Source organism: Typopeltis vanoorti, unplaced genomic scaffold (genome assembly GCF_054136105.1).
Source record: "Typopeltis vanoorti isolate ZY-2024b unplaced genomic scaffold, IOZ_Tvanoo_1.0 HiC_scaffold_582, whole genome shotgun sequence".
NCBI lineage: Eukaryota > Metazoa > Arthropoda > Arachnida > Uropygi > Thelyphonidae > Typopeltis > Typopeltis vanoorti.
Genome location: NW_028328134.1, coordinates 36,653 through 49,943, shown reverse-complemented (window position 1 = coordinate 49,943; position 13,291 = coordinate 36,653).

The following is a 13,291-nucleotide window of genomic DNA, read 5'->3' as shown; positions in this document are numbered from 1 at the left end:
TCGGTTGTGTGAGCTTCCAGGTCCTCGCTACACCACTGTAATTTCATGCGCGCGCATAGCCATTTTTGCTCCCTTCACGTCGTCTTAAACACAATGCCATACGCAGTGAAAGTAGCTCTAGCCAGTGAGCTTCAGCCAGCCTTTATAAGTGTGCATGTTTCTTGGGAAAATTAAGTGACAACCAACTTTTTATGACGATGTTATTGACCAGTTCATAAAGAAGAACTGTAGGGTAGAATTTGTATTCAAGTAGCTAAATTGAAAAAGATAGAATATCATTTGTAAAATAAATGTTGTATTTGTATGATTAAATGTACATAAATTGCTAAATATATAGTTTTAAATGATCAGTAATTCATTATTCCGCTAATCAGTCTTCAATCACACCTCTCACTCCCTGAATGATAACAAGAGCAAGCGTGAATTTCAAGACCAACATTCGCCTCCGATGTAGACCTGCATCTCACGATAAAAAGGTTTTAATAAGCAAATATCAGAGTTTTCGTATGCTTTGATTTATATCATTAGCTTAAAAAACTCGCTTTTCAATGAGATTCTGCTTTGAAAAATCTTCGCTTTTTATTGATTAAATAATCATGCATGCTTGATGTAGTTCTTATTCTGACAATTATCAATACAGTCGCATCATCCTCGACTACACAGAGAAGTTTTTCTTCAGGCTCTGAAGCCTGGAGAAAAACAAAAGAGGGTACTTAGAGCACGGATATCAGATTATCTGATCCTTAGTGTGCACTCACGGTACTGTGTTCAATATATGTTTACCACGATGTCACATATGAAAGAACTTACAACTAATCCTTAATTAGTGGGGAAGATGAAGAGTGGTGAATGCGCCGGCGTTATGAACTAATTTTTCATAAAATAATAGTGAAAAAGGAAAGTCATATATAGTTCTGATCTGAGAAACAAGTGATGCAGGTTCCGTATGACAGCTCATTACGTAGTGGTAAAAAGGTATAATATATAAAGAAAATATATTTGCAGTTGTAAATACAGTGAGAAGGGAGAAGAAATACTTTGTGCAACTGAAAAAAAAATATCCATTGAAGAAGTCCGGATTAAGAGAAAATGTTAGAAAGACAAAGATCACTCCTTTCTTCAATGAAGCACAGTAAAATAATATATAACAAACAAGTTAAAAATTTGAAATAAGTGTTATTAGCAAAAATTTTATTTTACTCTTTTTTTATGAATCTCTTCCAACGAAAGGCTGTAACTTATACAGCACCGGTACTGTGGTTGGGATAAGGTTAGATAATCCGAAAACTTTGCTTTAGAGAACAAATAGTAGTCGCACACAAATTAATATAATTTAAGTAAATTATATTAATTTGCTGACAGAAGTTTAGAGACTACGGTGCAACAGCTGAATTGCTAGAATATTGCGAAGAACGGCAAACAGAATATGCACTGTACAAAGAACTGATCAAACTGACTCTAGACTTTATTTATTTATTCGTATGGAATTTCCTCCCTTTTCTCCCCCGTCCCTATTGGGGAGTTGAGCCCCCTCATGGGGAGGTTAAGTATTTATGGCTGTAGATTCGTGTGTGTTCACGGGGCCGGTTTGCCTGCTTGCGGGATGAAAACCCCCAAATAGACTAGCGAAAAAAAACCTACTGCCCGCTTCCAAGACCGGCTAACTTGGCTATGACTGAGGAAGATCCTCAAATTCCTCACGTCTTCGACGGGAATCGAACCTGGTACACTCCCTCCCCAGTCATATGGTTGCGAAGCGCACTGCCACTAGGCTAACCGCGCGGACGACTCCAGACTACTGCGCAAAGATCTGGAATATCCAGGAAATAACGAAACGCTAGAAAGGACTTAGAGGGGGCGAGTAACCAACATTGTTTTAAGACAATGGCATGTTAAAAGCCATTTGTGGTCTGTGCAGGTAGCAGTAGTGGGGATGAGATTGAAACATAAATTAGTGAAGGGAACTTTTTTTCAGTCGAGTGTAGACTCGAAATTTCTTCGATACACAATAAATGAGCCTCTTATTACCGTCTTCTCTACTAACACTTGGAGAGTGAGTGACTGACTGACTCGCTGCTCAGAAGCATAACCGTTCATAATGCTGTAGATTGAATTCGTGAGATAGCTCTTGGGCATTTCACACTAAAACGTGAATTTTTAATGAAAGACTGCGTTCGTGAGTTAAATCCTGCCGTCTTGCTCAATCTTAAGAAGTTTAATCTTGGTGGAACACCCGTTTGTTCGCAGTGATGACAGCGTTTACGATCAGTTGTTAAATCATCGAGAACAACAACGCAGTTATTGCAAAAAGGAAAAGCACGCAGTTATCGTAAAAAGAAATATAAATTATATTACCATCACTTACTAATTATACTGTTACTAACTGCAAAAGTTGCTGGTTGTAATAAGCACATCAGAGGAAAGGAAAATAATCAAACGGTAATTGAGCTACACGATTCTTAGATTCTTACGCGCTGAAAAAGTGACCCTCACACTGAAAGGACACCGCGTTAGACTCGGACACTTGCGAACCTTATCATAACACACACATAACAACGCAACAAAACTTACTTGATTTACTTGCAGGTAACAAACTTCCAGTAGAAAACAAATAAATGAAACAATAGACATGGTATATTTCATAATTACACACCGCTTATTATGGGTAAATAGAACCTACTTGGAATGCTTTTTATTATTATTACCTGACACCTCCAAGGAGACCAAAGACTCATCGAGGGAGGGCATCTACTCTAGATGCCCTCCATCCATCCTCCAATTACAGAGAACCACATCATCTACACCAACTCCATCTACTGTCCGCCATCATCACTAATTTTTTTTACAGACAATCCACAAACATTCACGCCTACGGCGGGATTCGAACCCGCAGTCTTTGGGGTGGAGAGCGGATACGCTAACCACTCGGCCAACCAATTATGTCAGGTAGTAATTTGCCATTGAAGCATTCTATTCAATAATCTATCTTAGTCGATAACAAATTATACAATTAGTATAATTTGTTATCGACTAAGATAACAAATTATACTAATTGTGGTCCACAGGTAGCCTAAACAAATTGTTTAGGCTACCTGTGGACAACAGTTCTTTTTATAATAATAGTATAATTTTATAGGTATTATTTCTGGGAAAACTCCCATGTTACTCCTCTTAAAAACTATTATTTTTACGGCTATTTTGCCTGCTTTTGTTTAGTAGTCCCCCTTTTTTAATGTCATTGGCTTTTTTACTCAAGAATTCTTAGGGCATTGCAGATGTATGTAAAAAGCCAATGACATTAAAAAAAGATGCATTCCTAAACAAAAACAGGCAAAATAGCCGTAAAAATAATAGTATAATTTTATGTTTATTGCAAATAGTAAAATATGGATAGATAACTTTTATATGTAATGCTCACATAATAAGATACCAATTGCAAAGGAAATAAATTATTTTCTATTTCAACTAAACATGGCCACAAAAAAGCCGCGTAATCAATAAACTTAAATATTTTAATAGGAGAGAAAAAAGCTGTTATTTATGGCAATGGAGTAAAGCCTTTGTAACGACTGGGCTTAAAAGTTAAACTTAATAGATTTTAACTGAAGGATATTAATTGTACTAAAGAATTTACTAATTTTACTGAAGGATTTTACCTGCGTAAAGGTCTTGAAGCAAAAATAAATGACAAGTGTTGGCTGCTTGGTTGAAACGTTATCAGATAAGTAAAGCAGAAAACTTACTGTGAGATAGCCGCATTTTTTTTTTTTTTTTTTTTTTTTTTTTGTAAAACGTATTAGGGGGAGTTTGATTGTGGGGAATTCGGCTGGTTTGAGAGTAGAGGTTTAATTTATTTTGTTTAATTGCCATGAGGAGGATGGGGGAGGGGGGGGACTTTTTGTGTTAACGGCACATTGGGTGGTTCTTATTGCTAACGATTCAGAACAACGCAATTTGAATTTATTTTTTTGGAAATCGATAATGCTAACCTTTTCGATTTCAGGGTATGTTTAGATTGTATTGCATGCAAATTTATTTCAGTGATGGGAATTTTTGTTGTTTTTTTACTGGCAGTTAAACTTATAAACTACATTATGGCATAGTAGCATGTCGGCCTGAATTATTGTGGTTCTATGTTTTAGTAAATTTTGTTGTTTGTGGTGAAAACAATTCTGTAATTTGAATATTCGTTTTATGTCTTTATAGATGTTTTGGATATATGGTTTAGATTTAATTTTATAATTTTAAAACTATATTATTTTCTTTAAAATTATATTCTATAATTTTAAAACTATATGTGGTGTTGATATGAGGGCTTTCAGAAGAAGTCGCGTGATTTTGGGTTGAGTGAATAGCGTAGTCTATGAGTTGTGATATTGTCGAGAGCTGAAGATATCTTTCAGATGAGTAATTTCTTGCTGTAAAGCAGTATCTGTAGATGAATATTTGTAGGCTTTGATGAATGGTGTTAATATGACAAAAGTTTTAGAAAACGACTGAATATCATTGCATAGTCTACCATTCACTGAAACCATGGTAACTGTTTTCATTATTTTTTGTACCACAAAATGTTTCCATATATCTGCTCAAGTGAAAATACCTGAATCAAAACTAAATTCAGTATTGTACCATTAGTCGCAAATAATTCGCAGCTGACATCTCTAATTTTGTACACCATCAGCGTAAAAGAAATTCGTAAATTTTGAACTTCTGTTTTTGCTCCAAAATGTTGCACCTTATCTTAAATTCCTTGTCTCCCTTCCCTCCTCCTCTAAGTTGAGAACCACTGGTCCACATATAAGAGATAAAATGGATGTCTTATCCATTAACGACAAACTGTCTTAACTATGGTACTGAATTTGTGTCAGGAGGGCGTTCACTCATCGGAAGAATTTTTCAATGGTAAAGGACCTCACTTGAACAAGAAAAGGTCAAGAGTTTTTACCAGACATCATAAGATCTCCTATCGCTCATGTGATGAACTAAAAAAAAAAAAAAGGGAGGGAGGTAGAGACAAAGGACAAAAGTAGCGCATATTTGCATAAGCGCTTCAAATTGCATGTGCCGATAACTTGTAAATAGTTTTAAAAATACTGACCACATTTATTGAAAGCATTATCTTATTTAATATAAGATAAATTATAATATTTAATATCTTATGATAATATTTAATAGTATAATATTTAATAATATTTATAATATAATATTATTATAATATTTAATAGCTGTATAGGACTTAAGGAAGAAAATGAAAGACATCCATATAAATGAAAGATGCACCATGAGAGTACAAAACATAGAGAAAGAACAAGACGAATCAGAGAACAGGAGCAATGTTGATGCTCTTCTGATTATCCATTAAGACAATTATGGTCTCTAAAATAGAAATGGCCGAACCAAAAATAGTACAGGTATACTAAAGTTGGAATGAAAATAAGAGGTGTCCTAATATTGGATGGAAACACTTGTAAAAATTAAAAAAATCAATAGTAATGTTTCAAAATATATCGCTGATGTCTTCTTGCAAAAAGAAAGTTTATTCGGCCTGTTCTTTCCTATGTTTTTGTATTCACAAGACTCCTTTAAATCTGTATCGTACATCGTAGACACTAGAAAGACACGATACAGCAACAAGAGTCTTTTTGTAAAAAAAAATATATCATAACATATTTTTATTTCATGCTGACTGATGATTTAACAGGTCCCGTGTTTTAGTTCCTCTGGTTTCGGGTTCTGTCGTAAAATAAATTTGGTATCTGAAGTATATCTTAATGGAGAATTTAAATAAATAGTGAATTTTAGATTAAAAAAAAATAATAATGGATTAGCCCATGTTGTGATGTAGTTAATAATGCATCGCTGACTGCTAGTTCTGATTTAATATTTCTCTTGTTATTCTTTTTTTTTTTTTTTTTTTTTTTTTGTCGATCTCAAAGATTACAAGTGTGGACAATACTGGAAAATCAAACACTTTCTTTATTCGTTCATTCTTTCTGTTTGGCGTTCCTTTAGTGTAAACGAAGATGGCAAACATTTAGTAGTGCATAAAGAGCACAGCACGTAATTTGGTTTCAAAACTCAAAGTCTGAAAGCGTTCGCAGAAGATTTCTCACTCGATACGATAAGGAGCCTCGCAACAGACATTCTGTCTACCGAGACACATAAACTTTGTTCAGAGAGCGCTTAAATTATGCAAAGGAAAGTTGGGATCCTGTTTTTCAGTGATGAAACTGAAAATAATATTACTGTTCCTGCACTGTTCACAAAAATCGATTGATAGCCCTGAACGATCATTTGCGTTCCCAAGTACAATTAGCTTTGTTGTTGGAACCGAAAATATGGTAACCACAAGAGGCAACGTGGAAGAATTTCCAAAATATTTATGGAAGATAATTAAAATCAAATATATATAAAATTGGAAATGCAAAATACTCCTGAAGCAAATAAGCATTGTTGTACAAAACAAAAATTATTTAGTTTTTAATTACATCTTTAGATATTCATCTATTGAACAAAATAATTTTGTTAGATTATATGTTGCAATAACTAGGAACAATATTTAAAATTTTACAAGGAACTAAATATGCCAGCTGGTGGGCCGAGTGATTTACCGTACCCGTTCTCCAACCAACACACTGTGAATTCGAATATCACTATAGACATCTTTGTGATAGTCTTTTGGTAGAAACTGAATTTCATCGTCTGAGCGGGTTTGAAAAAAGTAATGTCCTGCGTTTAGAGCAAGGTATTTTCAAGATAAATTAAAAAATAAATAAAAATATTAAAATTTAAAAAAAATAAATAATTAATAAAAATTCCTTATCGCACCCACTGTACTAATACACTAAAGGTTTACAACCCTTCTTGAGTGGGAACCACAAAAACTTTTCTAAAAAACTGGATTATTTTACATCTAATAAAGAGTGTTAAAGAAAAAATATATAACTAGATAATATAAATAAAAAATTCACAAGTGAAATTTCGTAAGTAAAGAAAAAAAAATCCATAAGTGATACACGCATGCCTCAGTTTTGTAGTATGCCAGATTATGGTTATGCTCTGTTTGTGCAACCTATAACACCAATGTTAAAGTTTATAATTACATCTTGAGTACTCTAATGATCAGTATCTATTTGAGCCAAAGGTATTGATGATTACCTAGCAGAGTGTGTAGAAATCGATGACAGGGAGATGACTGGAAGTAGCTTATAGAAAAGGGTGGGGGGGGGGGATCCTCAATAGCCAGATGATATAAGTTCAGGTTCCCAGAGTTCAGTTAGGGCTCTTCTTATTCAAAGAGAAATTGGTCATGTTCGGATGAGCTCAGTTGCTTACACGATCCTAAAATATCTGAAATGGGCGGGGTAAGGGTTAGCTACTACGGAAATCCTATTCTAGAAACTAACCATTGAACTTTTCCATGCAACTTCAGATCTTCAATAAGCAGGGTAGTGATCAGACCCTGGCGCATGAAATTCATTGGATAACGGAAGCACTGTCCCCATAGCTAACCAGGCTGCAAATGGATTAGATGAACAGGTTTTAATAAGTTATTCATTAATTGTATTCAAGTAATTTTATAACTTAAATAAAACTTCTGCCATTATTAGCTCTCACTGATGAGAACTCAATCTAAGAACAAAGTCGAAACTTGTCAGGGTAATGACCTTCGCCATAATGTATTATAAATGTGCGAGAAGCAAGCATTATGATATACAAGAACAACAAAATGTGTTCTACATACATCTACAGCACCGATCAAATTAATCCGAACAAGCCGAATTTTCGTCAAGCAAAATGAATCCAAGATTGTCTGCTGTTGACTTAGACAGTTGGCAGCTAGTGGGATTAATGTCCCTGACATGACAGTCCGTCGAAGATTGTTGGAAGCAGGGAAGACTTTCCACAGACCAAAAAATTTTTGCATCTATTCCAAATATTTACTTTGAGAGTAAAATCCATCAAGATCAGATTACGGAATAACTTACGTACGAACGTAGAGACAAAAACAATACTGTACTCATTTTGAAGCACATAAAAAAAACAAGTAAAAAAAATCCTCAAGGATCCACTGGATAATGAATAATGTCACCATACAAGAAATGCGATTACAAAAATATTTTTTTTATTATTGTGATAAAACGTTTCAGAAAAGTAACACCATTCGATTGAACTATCTGACGCAAACTTGTCACGGACATTATAATAGTTTTCATGACAATTCGATTGTGAAGAATTCGAGACTTTATATATAAACGGTTAAAAGTAAGAAATTGATCAAAGACAACCATAACAAGTAAAGTCTCGAATTCTTCACAATCGAATTGTCATGAAAACTATTATAACGTTCGTGACAAGTTTACGAGTTTCAGACAGTTCAATCGAATGCTGTTACTTTTCAAGAGAGAGAGAGAGAGAGAGAGATGTTTTTATCTAGAAGTTTGTAACCGAAACTGAAATGACTGAACAAAGTTCATTGAAGAAATTCATTATATTACATCCAAACAGTTCTAAATTGTTACTGTTTGTTCGAATCATTTGTGAATTAAATCTGGCTTGGTCGCGTCTTCCAGAGGGCGTACCAATTCTTTAACTAACTGTCTAGGTTTCATGGGCATGCATGTTTGTGAATAGTTTTTGATGGGAGATGAAGCTCTATCGCTCTGTTGGAGTCCGGATTATGTAAGTAATAAATAAAAAATATAGAAAATAAATAAAGAAAAACAAAAAAAAAAATCCCCATTTCCTTTGGTACTAAGCAATAAGTTTACAGCTTCTCGCGAGAGGAAGTCACAAAAACAAATAATAAATAAATAGTGAATATCATTCACTCACAGGAAATTTATTACTATTGATATATACAATTTCGAAACATTTCCCCCTGTAAACAATCTTATTAAAACAGATACTGAGATGCTCTACAAATATCTGTATGGAATGGACTCAAAATGATGAATTTCAATACAATTTATTCAGCCAGGAATAACTTGAGAATGGACAAACACACAAACACAAAATCTAACGGATGTTTATGTAATTTTTTGAAACGTGCATAACGAGAGCAAGTGGTTGTCTAAGGCCTAAGCCATTTTGAAGAGAAGCTGAGTTGATCTTGAGGCAGAGTCTCTCCCTCCCTCTCTCTCTCTCTCTCTCTCTCTCTCTCTCACACACACACACACACACACACACACACATACTTCAGGAAATACCTGTTCAATCTGAGAACTCATTTGTATTCACAAGTGTGTTCTCAGATGATCGTTTCATTTCCTAAAGAGAATAGCAGAAACTCTGTTATCCTAACTTTTTTTGAGGGGGGGGGTGCGGTTAAAAAACAGTGTTTCCGGGATTTTTTTTATAAAAAGCGTTATGGAAGTTATCACAGAGTACTCACTGATGCCAATAAACGTTAATTACTGAGAAAAATGATATATATATATATATATATATATATATATATATATATATATATATATATATATATATATATATAAATACTTTCTACATTTATATCTCCTCCAGAGATTTTTATTTAATAAGGTTAAAACACCTTATGGTAACTTGTTTTGGCGAAATACTTACAAGCTCTGTATTACTAAATCTTGGTATTTCTAAGCCTAGCTCCCACTGACGAGACCTCAATAAAGGTCGAAACCGGTCTGGGTAGTGGCCCCTTGCCTTTAATACAAAACATCATACATCCCCTTCTTGGAGATGTGTTTTGGCATTAAAGGTAAATATTAAGATTAGTGATCGGAGCTTGTTCCACCTTTGCCACGAGTTGCCCTGTTCCTGCACTACCTGTGGGATCAGTTAGACTTGCATCAATTGCAGGCGCAAACTTGACTTTTAGTCTGTTTGCTTACTTGGGAAATGGAGTAAAACCAGGTTTAAAATTGCTTGGTATGGTATCTTTAACATATATTTATTCCCAAGGTAAAAATACTTTCTACATATATATATATATATATATATATATTCTTATAAATGAATCAATTAAATTTAATTCAGACAGAAACTTGCTATGAAAATCTCATTTTCGTAAATGTCAATTCACATTTGCGCACAACTGTGTGCTTATTATTTCCGGAACTCATGTTCATTCACTCACAACTTGAATTTTAAGAGTAGGTGAAGATGAGGATTTTCGAAATAGCATGCAGAAATATGAAAACTGCAGAAATGGTTTTCATATGCAGAAATTATAAAATATAAAAATATATATAAGAATATTTAAAATATATATGCATTACTGCATTCACCCACGGTTTAAGATAAATATCCTTCGGCAGTTGCGATGAAAAGTGTGGTCAGCCATTTTAGGATCCCTGGTCTACATCAGCAGAAGAAAGTCTGACCTATGTCTAACACCACCATATTTTTCCATTACTGGGAGTTTTAAACAATACATTAGATAGGATAAATTAATTAGCTTCTTCTTATAGTCATATACACTAACGTTGACAAAAGTATCTGGACACCTTATGTGGCATGCAAACTTCGGATCCTATCACAGGAAAATATTCAGAAAGTGTCTACACAAAACTGAAAGTCTGGTAATAAAAGGTGGGATGTACTGCACGGTTTGCACTGTACTCGATGTCAAGATGTCGCGTTCAGCTGAAGTGACAGTCTTCCAACGTGGGATAGTAGTTGTATCACATTAATGGTATTTCTGTGCGTGACATTACTCCACGTCTCAGTTGATGGTGCCACCACAGCAGAAAAACGCTCTAGGAGGACAAAGACACTCACTGACCACGTTCGACGAGCTCGGTCTCGGAATGTTCGAGCATCCCACATGTTATTAGCGGCAGACCTCGTAGTCAACCTGGAAAATTCTGCAGGGAAATCTGTCAGCACTAGAACTGTCCACGGAGAGTTGCGTGCCTTGGGTTATCATGGCAGACCAGCTGCGAACAAGCCGCACATCACCCCCTCCAGCAAACGACGTTTGGACTGATGTATTCACAACGTTCATGGATCCTAGATAATTGGAAAAAGGTTCAGTGGAGCGACGAATCACGGTTCTAAACGTTTCACTCTGATGGTCGTGTTTGGATCTGGAGATTATCCGGGAGACCATTCGGCAGGACTATCATTCCAACTGTGGTGGAGGCATGGTAATGATTTCAGTTGGATGGGGCTTGATCCATTGTTGTATGTCTGGTGGCTACCTGGAAATCTTCATGCTTCTGACGCTGTGTAAATACTTTGGCACTGACCCTTGAATATTTCAGCACAATAATGCTCCATACTGCACTGCGTGTCCGAGAAGACTGGTTTCCACAAAACAATGTTGAAGTGTTAGACCGACCGGCTCAGAGTCGAGACCTCAATCCAATCGAACATCTTCGGGACGAATTAGAACGCCGAATTCGCTCCAGACGACAGCGGCAGTCATCGGCATCAACAATGGGGAGAGGGGTACTTTGAGGGAGGAATGGAAGAATATTCCTGTTGCAACGTGTCAGAAATTGCCATTCAAGTGGAGATTTTCTAGTACCTGCTCGGTACTAGAAATGTAATTAAAATACATTTTTTACTACAACTGAGTGTCGAAATATTTTTGTCAACATACTGTATTTATTTACAAATGCTATCTACTTGTATTTTGCAGGAAAATACAACAAAACATTTGCTATTTAAGTTAAAATAGAAATGAGATCTTATAAATCCAAGTTTCATATATTCAAGTTGGAGATGTCTTGTCGAATGACATTAAAATGGCTCGAATTAATTTCGCACACAGGGACTTCATAGAAGTATAAAATATTATTATCATTATTATTATTAGAGATCCAGGGAATATGTTAAGAACAGCTGGTTCTTAAATTCATTCACGTCACTTGCACACAGAACATCCAATGGCAATCCATTCCAATCAAGAACCAACCTATGAGAGAAAAGTCTAGTCCTCACCCCTTCTTAGCGGCATTCATTCTCAACTTCCATGGATACCCAAGTGTCCTTTCCCCTCTTTCCATAAATGAAAAATTCCATCAGCCAAAATCCTATATGACCCTTTCAGAAGTTTGTGTGTCTCAATCACTAGACTGCTAGTGTCTGCAGTCTACAAATTCTCAATCTGTCGTCGTAATCAGTATTTCATAACCCTAATATTATTTTTGACGATGCCTTTTGCACTGTCTCTCCACCTGTATCGGAATTACAATGGAAACCGGGAGACCAGACCTGCGCGGAATAGTAAGTGAGGTCTTATCAAGGCCTTGTAAAGAGGCAAAATGAGTTCATTTTCTTTAGATGTCAAGGATTGTTTCAGCATTGGCATTATTCTCTGAGTTGTGTTTACAATTTTTGCTATATGACCTTTAAACTTCAAATTCCTCTCTACTAAAACTCCAAGATTCCTAGCCTCATCAGTTTCTTCTAGCATATCCCACCAATATAATACGACATCGGATATATAATCACACAAATGATTCAGTTGTCTCGCAACAGCTCAATAAAATGTTTCATTCTTCTTATGCCATTTCGCCGCTGCCAATCGGTGTTCGGATAATTAAAGTCTCCCATTATGATTATTCTTTTCGTACCCATAGTGTTTATTTTGTGTCTTCTGCACTAGCAACCGATCCACCAGGTGTGTAACAACACGCCACAAAGTATTTAATCTTGTTAGACTCCACTTCACACCAGATGCTTCAAACTCGCTACCACATGAAAAACTGTTACTAGTACTGCCATCATAGTTCTCAACTCTAACTTGATTCAAATCATCTGATATCATTCGGAGCACGTCCCCTACTCTCCTAACTTGTCTTTCCTTCCTCAAAATACTACCCTTTGCACTCGATACCAGAGAGTACATCTGCTTCTGACAGCTAAGTCTCACTAATGCCTACAAAATGAGGTTACAATATATTAACCAAGACAACAAACTCTACTCCCTTGTTTTTGATACACCTAGTATTCGTGTACAGACTTATCTAATTCCTTACTTTTGCAGACATCTTTATACATGCTTGTCAGATCCTAACCGGACGAACACAGAATCGTTCACTCCTCATAATCATTTCTATAATAATAACTATTCCCATCATTAACACAGTTACCATTGTCGCTCTTACACACAGATTATCACGATTCCTCTCATCCGAATTCAGTTTCCCTGATTCCCTGTGTTAGGTCTTATATCAATTCGTAATTTTTCAACGCTCCTGATGCCAAACGCACTCAAGTGTAGGCCGTCTCTCTTATACAAATCCAATCTTCCGTTTCACTCACTCCACACATCCAAAAACTCGCATTCATTCCTTCTACGCATCGA